The sequence below is a fragment of the Coturnix japonica genome, chromosome 3 (assembly GCF_001577835.2).
Source record: "Coturnix japonica isolate 7356 chromosome 3, Coturnix japonica 2.1, whole genome shotgun sequence".
Taxonomy (NCBI): Eukaryota; Metazoa; Chordata; class Aves; order Galliformes; family Phasianidae; genus Coturnix; species Coturnix japonica.
The window spans coordinates 74,188,394-74,211,584 of record NC_029518.1 but is presented as its reverse complement, the minus strand read 5'-3'; positions in this window follow the sequence as shown (position 1 = coordinate 74,211,584).

Sequence of the window (23,191 nt, the reverse complement as noted above, 5' to 3'; positions counted from 1 at the left end):
GAAGCCTTAACTCCCAGGCATGTCAGAGTGTATTGGAACACTCAAAAACTTGTAACTTTGGAAGTGTCTGGATAAGTTGCTGGCATCATGCATGTTCAGACTGATGAGCTCTGTTCATGGGCTCATTTCCTTCCAGGAGTATTAAGGCCTGCCATCTAGCTCATAGAATCATAGAATTACCCAGGTTGGAAAAGACCTCAAAAGTCATCAAGTCCAACCACAGCCTAACCATAGTACCCTAACTCTAACAACCCTCTGCTAAATCATATCTCTGAGCACCACATCCAAACAGCTCTTAAACACATCCAGGGACCATGACTCAACCACCTCTCTGGGGAGCCTGTTCCAGTGCTTAACAACCCTTTCTGTAAAGAAGTGTTTCCTAACATACAGCCTAAACTTACCTTGGCGAAACTTGAGGCCATTTCCCCTCATCCTGTCACCTGTCACCAGTGAGAAAAGAATCGCCCCGCTCTCACTGTAATCACCTTTCAGATACTGGAAGAGAGCAATAAGGTCTCCCCTCAGCCTCCTTTTTCCCAGACTAAACAGCCCCAGCTCCCTCAGCCTGTCCTCATAGGGCTGAATTTCCAAGCCCTTCAGAAGCCTCATTGCCCTTCTCTGGACCTGCTCCAGTACCTCCATGATCCATAGCTTTCCTTTGTCTTCTGGGTAATGTGCTGCCACTTACAATTCTGCAATGATAAAACATGTAGTCTTTCAGTAAAAAAAAATTTTAAAAAACAGTGTTTTGAGCTTGCAGCATCAGTGATATTTTCTTCCCTAATTTGGTCATGTTCCAATGCAACTTGAGGCTGCCAGAAGGCCCTACAACAGCCTTCTCTGTGTGTCACCACAGTGAAGTCAACAGTGCTATCTAACCTGAAATATTCTCTAGGGAGCATATATCTGTTTTCTACTTCCTTTCCTTGTAGACATTTTCTCAGTCAGATCTTTGCGTACTGAACAGGTGTTTTTGACCAGGCTTCTCCATATCTCCTCCCGTCCTGTAGCAGCTTCCTCTTAGGGCTGCCCATAGAACTCTGCAGATTTCCTACTCCTCTTCCTCTGCTGAGCTTTTGTTGACTTTAGTGCTGGGACTTCTGGTTCCCTTGAGAGAGTTTACGACCATCTAGAAATTACCTCTGCTAGGAAATTATTATTTTCCTTATATGAATGTGTTAAAAATATCACTAACCTTTCAGGGCAGACCCAAGAGATGAGTAATGTTCTGGCGTACCACCAGTGGTTCATATTCTCTCCTTCAATTCTCTCTTTCCATTCAGTTCTATTGCGTGGTTTTTTTACTTATTTTAAGACATAATTTTGGAAATCATATCTTTGTTTACCTCTTTCACTCCTTTTTTTTTTTTTTTTTTTTTTTTTTCTTCTTCCCTCCCTTCCCTGTAGCTCATCTCAATGGTCTGGAAATATAATGGGCTCTGAACAATTTATCATGGGTAAATTACTTTCACTAGATTCAGACATAGCTTTTGTCTTTCTCAATTTTTTGCCAACTTGCTGAAGGCAATGCAGGCCTTAGCACTGTGCAGTGGACATCTGAAATAATTCTTCTCTTTTGTTCCCTTCTTTTATCTACAGTAACTGAGCTCAATGTGTTGTAATCAGATTTAAAGGTTTTGGAAAATATAAACAGTACAAATCTTAGTTTCTTTTCCTTGCCCAGGTGAAATGACATATTTTTAAACATTTTTACCCTTACATTTTTGTTAAGAAAAGGACCAAATGGTTACTGTACTGTAACCAGCATACTATACTAAGTGCCTTAACTGTCAACTTGAAACATTTGGAATGTTTCTGATTCCCAGTACATGCTGTTCTATAGTTCCAGTAACACCATTCAGCTTGGAGACCCCATGAAGATTAAAAGTATTAGTGCATTTTTTGAGGAAGAAATAATATGAACAGTTAATTTCTGAAAAAGGGTGAAATCCTTCACACGTATTCCAACTGTTCTGGAATACAGCATTCCGGAGCAGTTGAAGTCCCAGAGGTGACCTTAGGGTGGGATTCTAGTTCTAAACCACTGCAGTTCCTGTTGCACTCAGTGCCCCAGAAGAGGATCTCCAAGTCATTGGCCTGAGTCCTGAATTAACCCAAGCAGCAGCATTAGATGATCCCTTCTGGTAACTAACTAGCATCCTCCAGTAAGAGTTTGGGAGTCCACTTGATTTGCCCTTTCCCTATCCATTTAATCTCAGCTGAGAAACTCATCTGCGTCCACACAGCTCTGCTATCCAGTTTGTAACCATAATTTATGCTTGTAGACAGGCACACCAATTTGTTGGTAGGTTGCATAAAGCAGTAAGAAAGGAAGCCTCCAAAATGAAGTCAACACCAACCATGTGTTTCACTGGCTTTTTAAATGAGTCTTGGATGGTTAATTTTTTCTAAACAAATCTGTCTGTTGCACCCATTTATTTTCTTTTGCTTTACAACAACCGAGTCTTCTCCTAAGGTGTCACTTTGTCCTCTTACTTCAGCTCAGTGCCATCACAGTATGAATGCACTTGGGGCCATGGGAGCACGGTGACTGCAGTGACTGGCTCAGAGACAGAGACACGTGTAACGTGGAGATGTGTTGCACTTTAGCTTTAGAGAAAACAATGGGGTAATAAATGAGATCCAGCTCCAAGTACAGTGATTCAGTGATCCGGCCTGAAATACCATTGCATCTTTTGCCTCCATGCTGTTGAAGATGTAAACACTAAAGGTGAGTGGATAGGAACCATATGGAAATAAAAAGGAAGGCCATTTACCACAAGGGCCCTTCAGCAGTGCTATTCCCCTCTGTGGTCCAAGGAGGACAGACCTTCAGGGAACACTCACTGTGCCCTGCAACTGAGAAGTGCACATCAGAAGTGTGCTGCCCTGTTTGATCTTCACCTGTTGTGCATGCCTTTCTGTTTGACTCATTTTCCTTTTCCTCAGTCTGATGTAATTTTTACAGATGAGACATGAATGGAAAGATTCCAGAGAACGTCTAGTAGCTTTTTCCATTGACATAATGCTTCATGCTTTTAGAACTGTTTCAAATAAATATGATAATTGATAGAGATAGACAACAAATTAGGAACATAAGGCATTTTTGGAGGATGAGCAAAGACCACCCAGCATATCACATAGTTCCCTTACACACATATATTCCCTGCATTTTTCTAGCCAGTTGCTAGACAAACAGTGCTAATATTACAGTCCTGCTTTATCAGTTATGTCCAGATTTGTCACAACCATAATTAAAAAGTTTGTTATGTGCTTGATCAAAGAATCACAAAGCATCCCAGAAATCAGAGAAAAAAGAGCTGAGCGGAATTTTAGCCGATCACTATTTCCATTGCTTCCAGTGCCTGAGATATTATTCTATCTGTTCTTACAATTTTCACATTAGCCACTGTGTTTCCTTAGCCTCATATCTAAACCAATATAGACCTTAAATAACTGATCCCTACCATTCATATTCCCTAACAAATAGAGTTCATATTTCCCTGGATTCCCATCTTGTGCTGATCTTGAAGTCAGTGTAGGGATGACTGTTCAAACTGAGGACAAGTTTCGTTTTTCCTGAGCAAAAATATTTCTGGAATGTTTAAATCCAGAAATTCTACTGGAACAAACCAGAGCTGCAAATTCTTACCTGGGCATTAAACATTATGGAAAGGTTTTCTTACCAGTTGCAGTAGCAGCCAGGATAGAAAATATATTTTTCTTTTCAAAAGTCTTTCGAATCCACTCCTCCTTTCCTTTCATGCATGAGTTTTTTCTTTATGTAGCTGCTCATAAAAGACAGCCCTTCCCGTACTCTGGCACCTGTGGCAGACTTTTAGGAGCACATTAAATTGATCGTTTTGCATTTCCCTGAGCTTAGCCCCAGAACACAGAGAGAGGAGAAGGAAGGAAATGAGTTCACCCCTCTGCCATCTGCAGCGCTTCTGTCTGTCTGCCCCCCACCCACCTCCTTGCAGAAGGGGAATACGATTCCCTCTCAGAGACAGATGACTGCATATGGCTCTGGGGGGAAATAATTTTCAAGACACTGAACCCTAATAGAGAATTTCCTGCTCTACCTCTGCTCTTAGCACAGTAGGGCTCAGCGATAACACGTTGCTAAGACAGTCATGTCAGGCTGCCTCAGGGAAAAGAGGGCATCTCTTAGGGAAGGCTGGGTTTTCTATGGCTGGCTTTAAAAATTGAGTCTGGCAGACAGACCACTGCCAGGGCAAATCCATGGAGAGTCCACATTTGATGTGTTCATAGAAGGAAGTGCCTTGTCAGAAGTGGGAGGCTCAGCTGGGTAGCTGCAGTCTCAAACAAGTCTTAACCACCGCTCTGTGGCAGCAGTCGTCTAATCTCCAGCTGACACAGGATCAAGGGGTGGTTGCAAAGTTCATATTCAGCTGAAACAGGCACAATCCTCCAGCCATGCAGTAAGCATAAAAAAGGCTGCTCATCTTCTTCTGTCAGCTGGGATGCTGACCAGACACCCCAGTTACAAAATCAAACAGTGAAGGGTAGGCACACACCTGCCAGGAAATTAGCAGAAAATCCAACTCTTCTGATTGCTGGACACTACCGGCCCATAACCCGTCTTGAGCCATCTCCATCTTGCCCTAAATGCTACGTAATGCACCTGACATCTCTGGCTCAGTGGAGACAGCAATAATGGCCTGTAAGATATTGCCCTCATGACATCCCGTTGCCCTCACTGATGCAGTCTGGAGGCCTGCAGAATTGGGGATACTCCACGTACCAGAAAATAAAGCTGGGCAAGGTATATCTCTGTCCCTAAAGCATGCAGTGCAGGGATAAAAAATAGTAATGCAAATCCTCAATTTGTTTTTTTTCAAATACATTTTTGCTTCTTCTGAATATCTTCAAAGAGGAATCCTATTTGTAGCATTGTACAGTTATGGAAGAAACAGTGCAAAAACCGGCATTGTGTTTCCTTGGTTTCTCATCCTACTCCCTTGGGGATTCAGGGCGGAACTGCACAAGACACAGCCTTTGGCAGGTTTTGGTCATTATTGGTTTTTTCCTGTTTCTGTTTGATCCTGATGAGGCTGATGTTGAGGAATTTATTACCACAGAAAGTGGCACTGAGCTTTTTGAGTAGGACGAGACCACAAATGCTCGCTGTTTCTTTGATGAGAAAGGCAAACAGCGTGCACTTTAGCCTCATTTAACCTATGCACTGCCCTTCAGACAGCCTGAAATCAGGCCTGCCGAGATGGCAAAATAGCACTGCTCTGAGTCTGCAAAAACAATCAGGATATTCCGCTGCTGCAGGGACTGTATCCAAGCTGCAAAGACAATCTGTCTTTGAATGCAATCAAATGCAAGCTTCTTTCCGAGGGCTGAAGGAAATGCCAGGAGGGCAGTGTGAGCACTGGAGGGACATGTGGTGACCCTGGGCAGGGCAGTGTGCCAGCTCCACCAGCCTGCTGGGCCTCTGCACTGCCTCCGTACCTGGAACCAATGGGCCATCTTGAGGTTTCTCACTAGGATTTTTGGTCTCCTGTATTTAAAGGATATCTCAACTGTTATCATGGCTACTGCTACTAACGTTATTAACTAATTCTAAGGAATATAATAATCTACCTCGAATCTTTACTACCAGTAAGTAATGAAAAAATGGCAGTGCTCCAGTATTATCACATTTGTTTATGTTTTGAATCAGGACAAACTGTTTCTTTATGGGGTTGAAGAGAAGAAAGTTTACAAATACTGTGGCTGAGCACTTGCTAGACCTCCTGCTACTCTCAGTCCAAGTTTGGATATAGCAGCTTTACACCATTAAGGTGAAATTCTCAGCTGCAACAGTGCTGGAAATTTGCTCCTCGTTCATACTTCTAGGTCCAGGAATGAAATAACACTACAAAAAATCCATCAAAACAAGCCTGGAAAAATAGTTGCAGTAGAACAGGAAGCAGAAACAGGAGACTTAGAAGGCTTGCAAACCACTGTGATTTCTGTGCATGTGTACTCAAATCAGATGTGATAGGCAGTGTGTGTATTTCCTCCAGGTTCATTCTGCAGCAGTTGAACTATCTGAACAAAGCTCAGACTTTGCAAACAGCTGAGTCCATGGAACATATATTTCACATCAACACTAAACGTACTCTTTTCTTCAAGCAGGGATTCTGGTGAAGCAAAAAGCAACTGAATACTGGATTGCTCGTAACCATATCAGGAGTCCCCACAGCTGGTTATCTTTGCTGGTGGTGTTTCCGTGGTGTGCAGATGGACTTGCTACCTTGTTGGTCATTCAGGAAGGAACATTCTGTCCGTTCTGCCAAGCCCTGAGATATCTCACGAGTTCAGTGGATCAAGATAAAATAGAGCTGGCACATAACTACCTGTAGGATGGTGATAAGTAGGGCTTTCCTGCCCTTTTGTAATTAATACCTCCTGTAGCTGCTCGCAGACCTCCCGGGCTTTCACCTTTTGCCCTAGTGACTCCTCTCCTGGTGTGTCAGGGTTTAGCACCAGGAAAACAGCAAACCCCAAACATTTCCTGTTCAGAAATGCCAGGGTTTCTGAGCCAGCATCCAGTAGGTGATGGCCAAGCATTAATGTTTATAATTCACAGAGGACCTCTGTTGCATCTGCAGGGGTAGGCTGTGCTCCCCATCCCCACATCCTGAGCTACTGGATTATTCCTTGGATTAGTTACTGTGGGAAGGTCTGGAGGAAAAAAGGAAGAGATGATTTTGATTATAAAAGGGTATAAAAGGCATAAAGTCATTACTCAGAGAGAAACCCAACACTTGGGAAGGGGAAAGCTACAGAGATTTAAATTTTCTCATGTTTTTCTTAGGCCACAACACACAGATCACACAGGGACCACTGCTAATGATAAATAAGCTTCATAGCCCCACATGGGCCTCTCCCTGGGGGTAAATCATTCCACTTTCTTCTCCAGTACTCAGGGTGGCAATTGTGCCCTTGGTCCAAGACTAAGGGTTATTAATCAAAATTGCCTGGAGGTGTGGGCAACCTGTAGGGTGGTGACTTGTCCACAGTCTGTTTTCCTGTGTGTCAGAGCAGCAAGGAGTTTACAGAATTTACACAAAGGAGAAGCAATGGGTGTCCCACTGGGGTAGAAACTGGGGATGTTGGAGAATTTCAGTATGAAACTGAAAAAAATAATAATAAATAAAATTTACTCAAAAAAAAAAAAAAAAAAAAAAAAAAGAAGAAGAAGAAAAAGCACAGATTAGGTTTCAGCCAACATTGTTGAATGTTTGAAGGAAATCTTCAAAAAGGCAAGCGGTGAAAGAATTGTGGTTTCCTATGAAGAAAAACAACAAAGAGAAAAATACCCCCGTTTTTTTCTTTCCTAGTAAAAAATGTACTTTTTCATTAAAAATGAAAAAATTAGATCAGACCATTTCTTTCTAGTCCTGGTTAGAACCTCCTATTCCTGAGAAGACCGTATCCACTAGATGTCAGTCTATTGCCATACATGGAAGCAAATGAACCAGAAAAGTCATCAGGAGTTTTTTCAGGATGAGAATATTTCCACTGAGCTGTCTTCTGTTAAAAATGCTGCCAGTAACTTCTTAATTTCTATAAAATTCCTCAGCTTTAGATTTCCAAAGTTGTTCAAAGTGATTGCAACACATTCCATGGACTATGCCAGCCGGATATTTTTCCACTACCACATCTAACCCCCGACTGACCTTTGGTTCAGCAGATATTTAAAAACTTTTAATCAATGTCTGAATAGCATATAACAAGAGTTTAACAATCCCCTTCGTATCCCCTTCAGTTCACAGTGGTACTGATTTTCTGGTGATAGAGCAGAAGGCGCCTTATTTACTGGATGTGGATTTGCACTGCAAAAAATGTCTTTCTGCAATATTTCATGCAGCTGAAGTAAACATTCTTCTCACTCAAAACCACACATAAATACAAATGGGGTATATTCTATGAGATATGTCATCCAAAAAAGATTCTCTTGCTCTCAGCAGTCATTCTTTTTGCAGTGCAGGTGTTGCAATCAAATGCCAAAGAAGTCACTGAGGATAACTGCCTACAGATAAAAGGTATTCTTTCCACCACATTTATGGCTAATGCTGTGATGCCTTAAATTGCTTGCATTGACTTTCATTCCTAAATTGACTTCTGTGGAATTTCTGGCATTTATATCATGAGAAAATGTGGCCATCAAATTCTAAATGCTGTGGTCTGGGTGTTAGACAGTTACAGTATATACTGCTGCTTGTGTCTGCACTGGTATTGATTATGCCTTCCTCAGTACTGCTTGTCTTCCAGGAAAAACACATGAGATTTACCTCAAGCAGTGAATGCAGTGGCAGTAATTATTTAGACCGCAGGTCAGAACCGCACTTTCCTAAATGCAAAACCCAAGGACTTCTCACATATTTATCTTGCTGAATAAGAACCTGAATTTTCAAAGGATCAATACTCCCTTCCACTGACACACATGACAATAGCAACAAGGGCAGCTCAGATTTTCAGGTTTTTCTACACAGCAAGCTGACTTTTCTGAATAGCACACAGCAGTAACAGGATAATTAGAATATCTACTTGGATATCCAGCTTCTAGTCTTTTCTTGATGCTCAGCTGAGACTTCACTGAGCACAGAAGAAATTCTGTCTTAAGAAAGGTCATAACATATTTCTTTTATTTTTTAATTGTTTTTAGTTATTTTATATGTGCTCAATACTTGCAGATGAATTTGGGCTTTCATAGCTCTTACTTCTTTCTGTGTGTGTGTGGGTTGGATTATGAGGAAAGAGATTTTTACCTTTGACTTTGCAAAAGTAACTGTGTATATCCAATTTGTGTTTGCAGATTGGACAAAATAAGAAAGAAAAAGAACAGACCAGTCAGTCGTAAAACTTCAAGGCCTCACCTGATTGAAAGATGAAGAATGTAGTTCTTCATGTTAAACAGACTCCTGTTCTACAAGGCGGTGGGCCTCAAGCCGTGCTTCACAGTGATGGCCTCTGGAGAGAGGAGGGAGGTCAGTGAGTTTATGCTGGTAATGAGCAGAACTTACTTGATTACAAATATTGAAAACTTGTATTCCCCCATCAGGTCATCGTGATTCAGCTGTACAAATTAGCCTTCTTTTTTTTTTTTTTTTTTTTTTTTTTTTATAGCCAAGACAAGTGGCTGGCATAGCAGGGAGGTGTAAATAGGTAGCTAGTAAATTCAGTCTCTTGGTGTTGTCTCAAGTTCAGTGCCAAGAAGATTGTCAGTAATGAGACCTAATAAGCCATACACATGTAACTCACTCACAGGGAGCCTATAGAAATCAGGAGCAAAAGTCGAGGAGAAAGCACTAAAGCAATACATGTTCTGAATTGCAAACACTATTTCCAACCACATTTGGCTTTCATTTACAAGTCATGCTTTCCACATGGGGTCTGTCTCACAGGTGTAGTGTGTTCCAGACAGCAGAGATCAAAGAAAATTGAAGAAATCTGCCTATGGAGACTTAACATATGATGTATGCTGGAAGATATGATACAACACCTTTGGTCCTCTGTAGTTATTCGTAAGTTGGAACATATATTTTAAGAGGCTCACTGGAAAACTGTTGTTGAATTTGTTCTAACCTAACACTTACCTTCAAACCATTGGTTGCATTTTCCCTGTAACTGCTCCATTTTATATGAGCCGTGACCTCTCAGGTGAGGCTTCTTTGTTTTGCAGCTGATCCAGGGCCTTTAAACTGGCTGTCAGTGACAATCATTTCTCTCAGGTCTTTAGGAACATAATAATCAAGCAGTTAAAACAACAGGGGAAGAAACCCAATCTTGCTCTTTCCCTGTGCACTTTCACTCTTGCATGAGCCCTAGCCTAGAGGGTCAAGAGAAACTACTCTCACAGAATGGTTCAGATCCCTCCACTGCTTGGAAAATGGCAGTGTTTTTGGCTTCAGAATTAGTAGAATGCACTGAAAATCCACATTTCCTCTTAGAGTTAGCCAACAAGGTTAGACTTTTTGTGTTAAATCATCTGGGAGCAGACTTTCTCAACGCAAGTACTTTGAGTTCTTCTTTTGACTAAAAATGGCTTGGTCAAATACATATTTCTAAGTAATTTTCTTCTAGGCTTGGCTCTAGGGCTGGTAAGTACAAAACAGGTTACTTCCAGATGCTGCAAACAGCTTCTGTCTGAGCCTAGAGCAATTTCATGTACCTGTAGGCAGGACATGATACTGTGGACTGCAGAGGCAGAAAGGAGAGGCAGGGTGGATGAAATGGAACATTTTATGCAAAAGCTTCAACACCCCACTAAGATATTAATTACAAAAAATATTGGTATCCATTTACTGAGAAAAAGAGGTAGAAGCATCTGGATAGATGTTCAAGAATGAAGTCAGTTATCTGCGCAGACAATCTGTCTTTAGATACTTGGAAAGACACATGAAAAGAACTAGCAGTAACCTTTTGTTGAAGTCAGACTTTTGAGTCTAATCATCAAAGATATGAGAGAGATGTAAGACAAAACAGAGAGATTTTACAGACTTTGCCCTTTCCCTAAGCAATGTTTGACAGACTGTGATTACTCTTCAAGGTGTGAATTTAAGTTAACATTCAGATCCAAAATGCTGCCTGAAACAAAATGTGTAGCATCCATATTACTGATTCTCCTTATTAATCATATCCAATAAGAAATCATTATCGTTTGATAGTAGTCCGGGCCAATAGTATGTGAGGATGAATTTTCCATTGCCAGGGCATTGCTCAGCAAGGTTCTATTTTACAAGCGGTGCTCCAGGAAACAACATTCCTCCTGATAATTTTAAGAATGGGAGATTGTGACACACAATCTAAGAGGGTCATACAAAGAAATGAATGAGACTGCATTGGCCATATAAAAATAACTGAGGATTGCCAAAATTCATCATTATTGGCAGCCTTAGGGCAAACTGCTGCAAGTCAGAGTTGCTGGGACAGTGCAGGGGAGTTTGGACAATGATTGCTTGCACTTTGCAGATTTCTCACTGTTGTTTATTCGTTTCTCACTTTCCAACATGTTTTAGCCAACATTTTCCCTGTTTGTATGGTGAAGTCCAGCTGAGTTAATTAAATCAGAAGCAAGAGGGATACCAAGTGATTTCATAGTGTTCAACAATTGTGTTTTCTATGTAGAGGATTTTCTCAGTGCACTCTGTTTGGAACATGGAAGAGAAGTGAAAAAGATGTTTCCCCCTCCATCCCCCCTCCATTTTTAGCATGCGGGATGAGTAATGTCCTTCTTTGTGAGGATATGTCTGGCAGCTCCTCACAAGCCCGACTAGGTAGGTCAGAGCAAAGCAGCCTCAGGGTTCAGACAAGCAACAAAATCCGTGGAGTTTGACAAGTTACTGCGTGTCAGCTGAGCCACAGTAATTCTGTGGGTATGCTTGGAGCACGTGGCAGATCTGAGTTAGTCCAAGATAGCTTAAATATCCTTCAATCCAAGCTAAGGGGATTGTAGCTTCTGAGCTGAGAGTCATCATTAACGTTTACAAGACAGTTACAATACAAAGACAATGCGAATTTTGCATCATGGTTACAGATGTTCTTCTCTCCTTCTTCACTAGGAGAGTGGTTAGGCCCTGGAACAGGCTGCCCAGGAAGGTTGTGGATGCCCCGTCCTTGGAGGTGTTCAAGACCAGGTTGGACGGGGCCCTGGGCAACCTGATCTAGTAAATGTGTATGTTTGGTGGCCCTGCCAGGCAGGGGAGTTGGAACTACATGATCCTTGAGGTCCCTTCCAACCCGGGTCATTCTGTGATTCTGTGATTCTGTGATATGTTATGGTGGAGTCCTTGGAAAGACAGGAAAGACATGGACCTGTTGGAGTGCATCCAGAGAAGGGCTGCAAAAATGATCCAAGGGAAGGAACACCTCTCATGTGAGGACAGGCTGAGAGACCTGGAGCTGTTTGTACTGGAAAAGTGAAGGCTTGGGGGAGACTTGAGAGCGGTCTTTCAGTATCTGAAGGGGGACTATAAGAAAGAAGGGAACAGACTCTTTAGCATGGTCTGTTGTGATAGGGCAATGGCACATGGTTTCAAACATAAAGAGGGAAGATTTCAGTTGGATAAAAGGAAAAAATCTTTTACAGTGAGGGTAGTCAAGCACCAGAACAGGTTGCCCAGAGAGGTGGTGGATGCCCCATCCCTGGAGACATGGGAGTCTAGACTGGATGGGGCTTTGAGCAACCTGATGTCACTGTGGGTATCACATTCATGTCAGGGGAGTTGAACTGGATGACTTTGAACAGTCCCCTTGAACTCTAAGGATTCTATGGTCCTGTGTGAGATGATTATGAAACATGCCTTCCAGTGTTCAAGATTAAATAGTAGGTCAAGCTTTGCCATCAGGGTATCTCAAGGTTAATTTGCCCAGAGAACTCAGCAGCCTACTTCTCACGTCTAAACAGTCCTCTCCACTTCTGCTTGGTGTGGCTGGTTTCTCTTCTAACACCTGCATGTAACATTGTTTGTTCAGCCTTCAGGTTAGATTATCTGAGGATGGGCAGGAGTTGGTAAATAGCTATGATAAAATATTTCATAGTAAAGATGTTATCTAGTGCAAAAGTTTTATGTTTCACAACAGCTTTTAACAGAAAAGGAAAGGATGAGATGATGAGCTTCATACAAAATTAGAAAGATACGAAGCCAACAAACTTAATTTTGCTCCTCTTTTGTTTATTTCTTTGTACTGTTGGGTTTTTTTCCTTGTCAAGGACATACATTTTCAAACTGGCATTATTAAGCGAAGCTTACTGTATAAGGATTGAAAATACTTTAGACCATCTGAGCTAGTGAGGTGTAGTTTTGCAAAATTTAATTTTCTTGCCATTAACTTAGTTTGTAGGTCTGGGATTCTTTTGTGTAATTATTCATCAACAAACATACAACACAAGCAATTTCCATTAAGAACAGAGTAGTTAAAGTTTTAGGCTCTCACAGAATGACTTCATGAGAATCCGATGAGGTCAAAACATAGTCAGCAGCTAGCTGATTCCCTCAGGCAGCATTAATGGAGAGGAAACTGAACTGCCCACATGCATGAGGCAGCTTTCCACAGATTTTCCATTAAATGTTCTGTCAATTTACTGAAGTTTTCTTTACTTGTTGAAAGCAGCCAAGCTAATGTTACAGCAAAGAAGAATTAGTTAGAGGTGAGAGAGTAATACTCTGGGAGTTTCCTTTGAATTTGGGAGTTTCTCCTTGATTTTTTTCCACTTTCCCAGCCAACCACATGAGAAACTGATACCTGCTTTAGTACTGTATACAGTGTTGCAATGCTTTCAAGCGCAGAGAGATTATTACTAATATTTATTGTTATTAGTATTACATGCTTTCTGACATGCTGAGGCATTCTTCTGGTGCTCTGTCTTTCTGTTTTAAGTGTGCATTGTGAACGTTGCCAGAGGAAGCTTCTTTTGAGCATATTTGTTACTGGTGTGATTACAAAATATCAAAAAGAGTAAGAAAGGGTGGAAATGTCTAAAAATACAGACAGGGAAATCGTAGAATATGTGATGCAGTTATGTTTGAAGTAAATTTTAGTCACTTGGTGATGCTCTTGAGTTGTGTTTCAGCTTTAGTACAGATAATTGGCAGAAGGGAATATATTACTTAATTGTTCTTGCAGTTTTACTGCTCTCTCAGCAGTGAGATTGGTCCCGTCATACATCTCTCTTAGGTCTCTCCTGCATAGGTTTGGTGAACAAGGACAGACTCATTGGAAACCCCCAGGATGTGGGTTTCATCTCACTGTTTCCAGACATCTAAAAATATCCACTGAAAATTAGTTGTTCAGACTCTCTTCATTGTTGCTAATGAGACAGGGCCCCTTCCAGAGAGTACTTCATCTTAACTCCCCACGAGCCAGGTAGCCTACTATCCTTTGTGTGTGTGTATGTGAGCCTTCCTAAGTTCTTTTTCATTTTTATGGCTAAGCCAGCTCCATGTTGACTGTGATGTACAGCAAAAACAGGATCTACCTAAGATACTGGCAATGAGAATGTCATGCATTAGAATCTAGAATGAGGAGTATCGTCAAATGCTCCAAGATTTCTGCAGTATCTCAGCTGTAACAGGAACCGAAGGAGCTAAAACATACCTTGAAATGATGGTAAAAATGCTTATGTTGGATCTGCTCTCATGCTTCCAAAGATTCTCTTTACACCAGCACCCCGTAGATGTACCCAGAGTGCTAAGTTTTCTGAAATGATAACTGGTGGCTAACACCAGTTCCACACATTTCTGCTCACCTGAAATGCTTAAAAATGATTATTATATTGATTAAGTGATCCAGTTAATTCTGCCTGGTATTCAAGGCCGGAGAATTCAGTCACATTTTATTTCAGAATATACACCTTCTGCCTGCTGTCTCTGGGACTGGCTTGAACTTGAACATTTTTTTTCATTGCAGTTGTATTGATCTATATTGCTGGCAAATTTACCACTGTGGTATTTTCTTTTCCCAGTGCCTGGAGGCCCCCCTTTATATTATGTAGAACAGACTGTCCTGTCATTGCAATGAAAGGGCCACACCAAGTTTATTCCTTCATTCTGGGAACAAAAAGTAAAATAATGAATCCAGATAGAAATAAATGTTCCTAATGTATCATTAAAAAAAATAAATGTGCGTGGATCAGAGTCTTTGGTCTGTGTGCTCCATCTATGGAAACAAATAACTAATTGCTGAATCAGTGAATTCCTATCCAGCATATTTCTCAATTCTTATGAAAGAGTCTGATGCATTGGGTAAGGCATTAATATCAGAGAATTGGAGAAATACTTATTCCTATGTTGTCTCAATCTCTTCTTTCTATTTTTGAGAACAAGAAAGCATTCTCAGCAGGTGTCTTCCTGATATCTGTAAAATATTCTATTGCTTTTTCTGAACGACCACAGAAAAAATGTCTAAGTTGTATGTTTATTGAATATTTTATGAAACATATGGAAATGAAATATAGTCATATGAAAAATATTTTTATGAAACAAAGAAAAACATATGTTTCTTATTTGATGTATGTAGTTTGCTTTGAAAATAATGCCTCCTATTTATTTCTGTGAAAACTACAACAGATCAAAACAGGAGTATGCTATTTGGTAGAGCAGATTCTCAGATAAAAAGTACTATTTTTTCAATACAGTCATTGCTATTAACTATGCATTTTCAATAGTGATGAGGAGAAGTCTGCATAATGTGCTCATAACAATCTGCACCAGTGGAGAGATGAGCCAGTGTTATTGTTGCTGTCTGAAATGCACCACCCCCTGCCTCACTGTGTTCACATCCACTGTTTGGTCTCTGTAAACATTCAGCAAGCATAAACAAATATCAGTGGCTACCTTTTTTTCCACATGGAGGAATTCAGCGACTCACCTTTGCTTCAGATGCACTCTCATGTCAGATGCCATTTTGCCAGACTGCCTCTACACTGCCATCTGTCACACAGCAACAAAACATAATGGAACATTGGTGGGAAGGTTCAACCTCTACTGCTGTACCACCAGCATCCACTTTATGGGCCAACATATTTAAAATACAGCCTGTAAAATACAGCCATACAGTAGAAGAAATTTTAATACAGAATAGTTTTAAAATTTTATTCCTGTTACTTATGGGATTCTCTATTTTTAATGTAGCTTTTGCTGCTAATGACACAGTAACACAATGATTTCAGTAACATCAGAATATAAGATTATTTTTGCATCTTCAGTTTCTAGCCTAAATTCTAAAACAAGGCATTTTTTTAATTGCATTCAAAACTACAGTGTGGATTGATGTGGAGCCTCAGTGTAATTTAACTGATGTATCCAAAGCAGGATAGACCTTGTTGAATGATTGTTGAGAGGCTAATTTGAATAGTTACAAAGGAATGCCATGGAAAGTTCTGACATTTTCTACTGCAGAAAACTCAATGTTATGATTAAATTTAGGATGAGTAGAATTCTGGCTTATTGTTATCTTTCACAGAACAATACAGCACACTGAAGTATTGAATATTTAATGAGCTGAAGAGTATGTAAATTAATGTAGGCACTCTTGCAACTGTCCTACAATCTTCAGTCATATGGGAATCGGACAACCTGAATTATAATTCTGATTTGTTTAGTGAATCTATGTGTATTCACCACATACAAAAATGGATAATCACTATGACTATGACTAAACTGTGAAGCATGGAGTGCTTTACAGATCCCAGAAGTAAACAGGCATCAGCCATCAGTTCAACATTGTTTTATGACTATATCTGCATGCATGCCATTGCTCCTTCACCTTGCTTATCATGGGAATTGGCAGCTTGGTATGAGATATGTATGTCTGGTAGACAGAGTTATAAAGTATTGAAGGAGACTAAATATTTTAGGACAGGAGCTTGCAGAACAGAATTATCTACTCCAACCAATCAAAAAAACTGCATTATTTTTTGAGCTGCTATTTGTTGTTGCTAATAACAGTTCTCTTAAATATATAATATTTAATAAATATAGTGCAGTACCTAAAATGTGTAGTTTTGTGATAAGCCAGGAGTTAATGGTGCTTTTGCCAGAAAGCATTGCTCCAGGGAAAGAAAAAAGATATAGTTTGTAGTTACTTATGCTTCAGTTTCCATCTCTTTGATATGCTCTCATGTCTTAGAACCAGCTGGGTCTAGTGGAACCACAAAGCTTCTGTATAGTGAGGATAGCTTGGGAAAGCAGCATGAGATACTGGCTGAGGTTCTTCAAAGGTTTGAAGGGATCAAGATTAGGCAATAAGGAAGTAAATCATAGAATCATACTACATCCTGTGTTGGAAACAACCCACAAACATCATTTAGTCCAGCTCCTGGCTCCACACAGGACCACCCAAAATTCAAACCTATGTCTGAGGATTGTCCAAACTCTCCTTGAACTCTGGCAGTTTGGGGCCATGCCCACTGCCCCGGGGAGACTGTTATCTCCCATGCAATTTCCTTGGGTCCTATCACTGTCACTGCTACCTCTCCACTCCCCTTGGGAGAAGCTGTAGGCCATCTTGAGGTCTTTCCTCAGCCTCCTCTTCTCTGTGCTGAACGAACCCTAGGACCTCAGCTGTCTTGCCCTCTGGACCCTCCACCAAGGGAGGAATGTTCCTCATATGGACATTCTCTGACAGTTTTATGACCTTCTTACATTTTGATGCCCAAACCTGCACACAGTAAGGAAAGGCTCAAACAACCCTTTCCCTAACACAGTGACAGCTCTGGGCCTGGTACACCCCAGCATATTTCTGGCTGCCAGGGTAGATTTCTGACTCAGATTCAACTTGCCATCAGCAAGATCCTTTTCTTCAGGGAAGCTCTCCAGCCTCTCATCCACCAGTCTGTATACAGAGATGGGGTTACTCCATCACAGGCACAGAATCTGGTAATTCCTTCTGTTGAACTATAGGCAGTTGGTGATTGCCCAGCTCTCCAGTGTGTCAGAATTCTCTGCAAGGTCTCTCTACCCTCCAGACATTCAACAGTTCCACCCAGATTAGTCTTAAATGCAAACTTTCTTAGTAAACTTTTGTGTCTTGCATCTGAATCACTGATGAAAACATCAAAGAGAACTGGCACTCAAATGGAGCCCTGGGGAAACCTGTTAATGATCATTTGCCAGCATGACTTACCCCTTAAGTCTGACCCAGCAGCCAATTGTTCATCCATCACATTGTATTTTCTTTATCTGTATGCTGGACATTTTGCGAGAAATAGTATCAACTATTATCAACTATAATTGATATAACTATAATTGATATTAACTATATCAACTTTTGATGAAATAAAAAAATATTACATTAACTGGCTTCCATTGGTTGACAAATAAAGGCTTGAAAAACTAACTGTATCAAGGGAAGATATGATATAAGGTGCTTCTACCCAGATGAGAAAGATCTAGTCTGAGGTCTTTAGCCAACATGTCTGTCTAACCTCATGTTGCATTGGGTCACATTGCCCTCGGGCCCCCACACTGGAGTAGCACCCAAGCTGCAATGATGTGAACTTAAGAGATATTTCCATCAGGACCACCCTGTCTTTTGCAGTTACTGAGTGGATGACACTGAAAGTAAACTTGCATAATTTGTGGGTCATTTTAACCTTCCATTTCTTTTCTGTTAAAACTGCTTTTTGACATCATCTGTGCAGCTTTAGATATATGAGCATGCACAAGGTTGCCATGGACCCAACATTGCTTAGGCTAAATAATAAGCACCATAGATATGGCCATAAAGGGGAAGTAAATTAAATAAAGGAAGTAAAGTTGTGAAGGAGAAGTAAATTAATAAGGATATGGTTTGTGCTACTGAATGGATCTAAGCATAGATTTGTATTGTCTACCCAGACAATTTTACATAATAGCTGCAGTACTTATTTATAGTTCGTGCATTATGTATTTACTTATAAGTTATATATGAAAATGTGATGTAGAACACACCCAGGATGTGTATGAATGTTAAAATGCAGAACATTGACTGGATTTCCTTTATCTATAAGGCTCAAACTTCTTGTGTAGGAGGAAATGAGACAGATCTGTCAGAGCACTATTGATGGTGACTCACCTTGCTGTTTTCAAAATGTTTTCAAATAATTTTTTTTTTTTTACTGAACTGAGGTGAGGCTGACTGATTTCTAATTGTGTGACTCCCATTTTCCTCATTTGCTAAAGGCAGGCCATTGATTTGCCCTTTACCAGCCTTCTGGAGCCTTACCTATTCTTCAGGAAAATTTCAAGATGATGGTTTTGAAATAGTGCCAGACCAACTTTTTTCACTGATCTTTCATCATTCATTTCCTTGTCCTAGACCGGATTCTTGTACTGTTCTCATTAGTGGTAGCAATATCACTCATTTCAACTTCTCAGTGTTGTAAGCTTTCCTTTTCCATGAAGGAGGGAACCATTTATTGAAAGGCTTTCAGATAATACCTTGAAATGGTATAGATTTTTTTTTTTAAATTATTTTTTAATTTTTTTTATTTTTAATGAATTTGACTATTCTGCTGAGCTGTAGGAAAAGTAAGACTTCCACAATTCTCACATATGATCTTAGAACAAAACTCAGCATTGTTGCAAAATACATTTGGTGTGAGACACATGAGAAAAAGTGGGAATGAGTTGTGTCAAAAGCTTAAAGCTTATTTTATTTGCCACAGTGCTTCTTTTTGCTTTTAGGACTAGTTACGCTGTTTTACTTAGATAGATAGGAAAGAACGGCTTATGCACGCACACATGGCAAAGTCTACAGAAGACCACTTTATCATTTGTGAAAACCTGTGCTGAGATGGTGTTATCCAGATTTTCTTTTTTTGGGGAGTGATATGAGTGACTAACTTGGTAATGGAATTGGCAGAGAAAATATTGGCTAAGTGCTTGGACTAACAGCTTTGATGTAATAAAGCTGGGCTTTCAAGGCCTTTAGTGCAGCATTTTGGACAGGCAGGAGATCCAGTGATTACTGTTCCATTATATCAGTTCCAGTGGGTATTGCGTGCTGATCCCCACAAAGTTACTTAAGTGAATCAACTTCCAAGAACTTATAATTCAGCTAACACTTTTTTTTAATGGAGTAGATTTTTAAATTAGTCTTGCGTAGGCTTAGAAATTACATGTATTTCATGTTTATTTCTGGCAGTAATGTGTGTGTTCATCTAAGTCTTAATGGAAGTGGAAAAGGCATTCTTCTGTATCAATTTCCTAATGATCGAAACCTTTTGTTTTCTCATAGATTCTAGTTAAGAGCATTCTTAGTAATGTGATTACTGGTAGAATCATTACAAAATTTTATCTATCAGAAGCATAGTTTGCCCACAGGGACATATTAATCATCTGTTCTCACGAACAGAACATTTTTAATTACAGTCTGACATTTCCTAAGTGTTCTGACTCAATATTCTGAAAAAGCATATTTTTGGTAGAATTAAAACAATCTCATTACAAAATAACTATCACGTTTTCTAACAAAATTCAGTGGTTTCTCCTGGATATTGAATAACTAAAATAATTTTTATGGTACCAATACTTTTAATCTATGGGGAGTGCATTCAATAATTCACTGACTTCTGTTTTTAACATATGGCAAGAAAAGGTAAAAGATTTTATCAAAAGATTGGTGAATGGTATAGAAGAGACAGATCATTCTCTCAAGATAGGAGGTCTGAGACTGCCTGAGATTCATACACTTTATATACATGAATTTGGATGCCTTTATGTGAACTAGGAGTTTCTGTTGTGAAATCAGTGGAGTATGGTGACTAGGCACTAAGACTTTAATATGACTGCCTATCTTCCATTGTTTGAGATGCCTTAGGGTATAAGAGACATCCACACAGCATATCACACAGGACTGCTTGGCTATGGAAGACCTAGGTCCTTGTGGAGTGGCATATTAAAGTGAGGCAGAATGCTTTCCCTGACATTTTACAAAAGGAAGTAAGTGTTTTAATTTATGTAAATTGATAATGCCCTTGACATTTACTCTGGGGCATCATGAAGGGCTCCATAAGCTCCAGTGACTAAGTTGACCCGAACTCTGTTGTCTCTGGAAAGCTTATACAGCTGGCTAACATATGGATGCTCATATACAGACATCTGAACTTAGGTATTTGAATCTGAAGCCAAGTTCCTTTGTGGTACAGGAACTGAGAGTGTGAGAAAAACTTCAAATATTATGCATTTAAATCCCTGTAGATGTAACAAAGAAAAACAGTTCCCTATTTACAAAAAGTAATTTTAGTGAAGTTCATAGAATACTCTTAGGTAAATAGTCTTAAAAATTAGATATCTTCTTTATCATTCTATACCATTCCTATTTTCTCCAATTGCTTTAAATGCAGTCACTTGTCTATCAGAGCCACTTTTTGGCTTTTGCAAACTCACGGTTTGCTGCAGATAGCATTTGAACTCCCACTTACCAGTCAAACCTATAGTTAATATGAAGGGGTGAAATATTACTTGAGAGCAATTTAGTTTTTTTCTCCTTTCATGGAAATACACATATTCTTTATCCTTCATATGACTAAAACAGCTCTTTCAAAGGTGTCTAAAAATTTCTTTCTTTCTGAGTTCTACATTCTCAACTTTGTTTGTCTGTTGACAAAGCTCCAGAGAAGACAATTAAGGACAGAATTATGGAATAATTGTACGGTAGGGAAGGCTAAGAGTTTTCCAGTACAGTTGCGTAAAAGCTTCGGAGGGCACATAAATGCTTTCAGATGCACTGGGAAACCAACCTAGATTTTTTCAACATTGTCAACAAAATTGTCTGGAAGTAATGTTGTTCCACTCCTCATCACGCAAAAGATAGGAAAATGAGCCTACAGTTGAGGCCTAGTTCTCAAATCTACCCAAGTCAATCCTTATGATTGAGCCAAAAAAAGTTAACTACACCATGGATGAATATTGCTTCTTATGCAGGAGACTTTGCTGTTACATAGACTGCAGGGCCACTGTTTGGTCTCCAATGCCATCTCCCTTGTGAAACAGAAAGTATCTGTGCTGGAGCTCAGGGGATGTGATCACGAAACTGCAATGAGTGGATTGCTGACCGCTCTTCTGTTTGAGCAGAGTTCGACTGGAATGAGTTAAAATATGAAAGCTAAGGCAATCCTTTCGTTAGTGGGTCAATACTGAGTAAAGCATCTGAAGAAAGTTCAGTGTAGGAGCTGTGTGACCTGCAGTCTGTCTGAAGTCTGCATCAGCACTCGTATTCAGCCCCAAAAGGGCTTGCTCATCCATCTCTATTACTATATTGTTGGTTCAATGCTGTTATATATCTGCAAACTCAACAGATCACAAATCTCGTCTAGTTTGGCATTAGTCACAGACTGATAATCTTGTTTTAGGTTTGCAGTTGATGTCATGACACATAACTGGACTGAACAAAACAAAAATATTTCAGTAATGCTGGGCTTGTTTTTTGATATATGCTTTGTTTAAACAGTGTTCAAGATTTGTCTCATTTTAGTAAAATGGAAGTTGGGAACTCTTTCAAAGAAGTGGAGATTGATAGAATTAGTGACAAGAAAACAGAGTGTTACCAAAATAAGAAACTGTCAGGCATTATGTTTTGCCCTGTAAAGTAGATATCACATATAAAGCAGCACAACACATAAGTCTGCCTCATGTGCATTATGGTACTTGTGCTGAGCCTCCTCTTCTCCAAGCTGAACAATCCTAGCTCCCTCAACCTCTCCTCGTAAGGCCTGTGCTCAAGACGCCTCACCAGCTTTGTAGCCCTCCTCTGAACACGTTCCAGGGCCTCGATGTCTTTCTTGCAGTGAGGGACCCAAAACTGGACACAATACTCAAGGTGCAGCCTCACCAGAGCTGAGTACAGGGGGACAATCACTTCCCTGTTCCTGCTAGCAACACTGTTTCTGATACAAGCCAGGATGCCATTGGCCTTCTAGGCCACCTGGGCACACTGCTGGGTCATGTTCAGCCAAGCATCAATCAGTACTCCCAGATCCATTTCCTCTGCACAGTCTAGTTGCCACTGCCCCAAGACTGTAGCGCTGCCTGGGGTTGTTGTGGCCAAAGTGCAGGTCCCGGCATTTAGACTTGTTGAACCTCATCCCATTGGCTCCAGCCCAGCTAACCTGTCCATTTCCCCCTGTAGGGCCTCGCTACCCCCAAGCAGATCCACACTTCCAGCCAACTTGGTGTCATCTGCAAACTTACTGAGGGTGCACTCAATGTCCTCATCCAGGTCATCAATAAAGATACTGAAGAGGACAGGCCCCAGCACCAAACCCTGGGAAACAACACTTGTGACTAATCACCAGTTGGATTTAGCTCCATTCACCATCACTCTCTGGGCCCAGCCCTCCAACCAGTTCCTTAACCAGCCAAGGGTGTACCTGTCCAAGCTATGGGCTGCCAGGTTCTGCAGGAGAATACTATGGGCAACAGTGTCAAAGGCTTTGCTGAAGTCATCAGCAGCAGCCTTTCCTTTGTCCACCAGACAGGTCACTAGATCATAGGAGGAGGTCTGGTTGGTCAAGCAGGACCAGCCCTTCATGAATCCATGCTGGCTGGGCCTGATCCCCCTGTTGTCCTTCACTTGCTGCATGATCTCCCTCAAGACAATCTGCTCCACAACCTTCCCTGGAACCGAGGTCAGGCTAACGGGCCTGTAGTTGTAAGGTCCTCCTTACAACCCTTCTTGTAGAAAT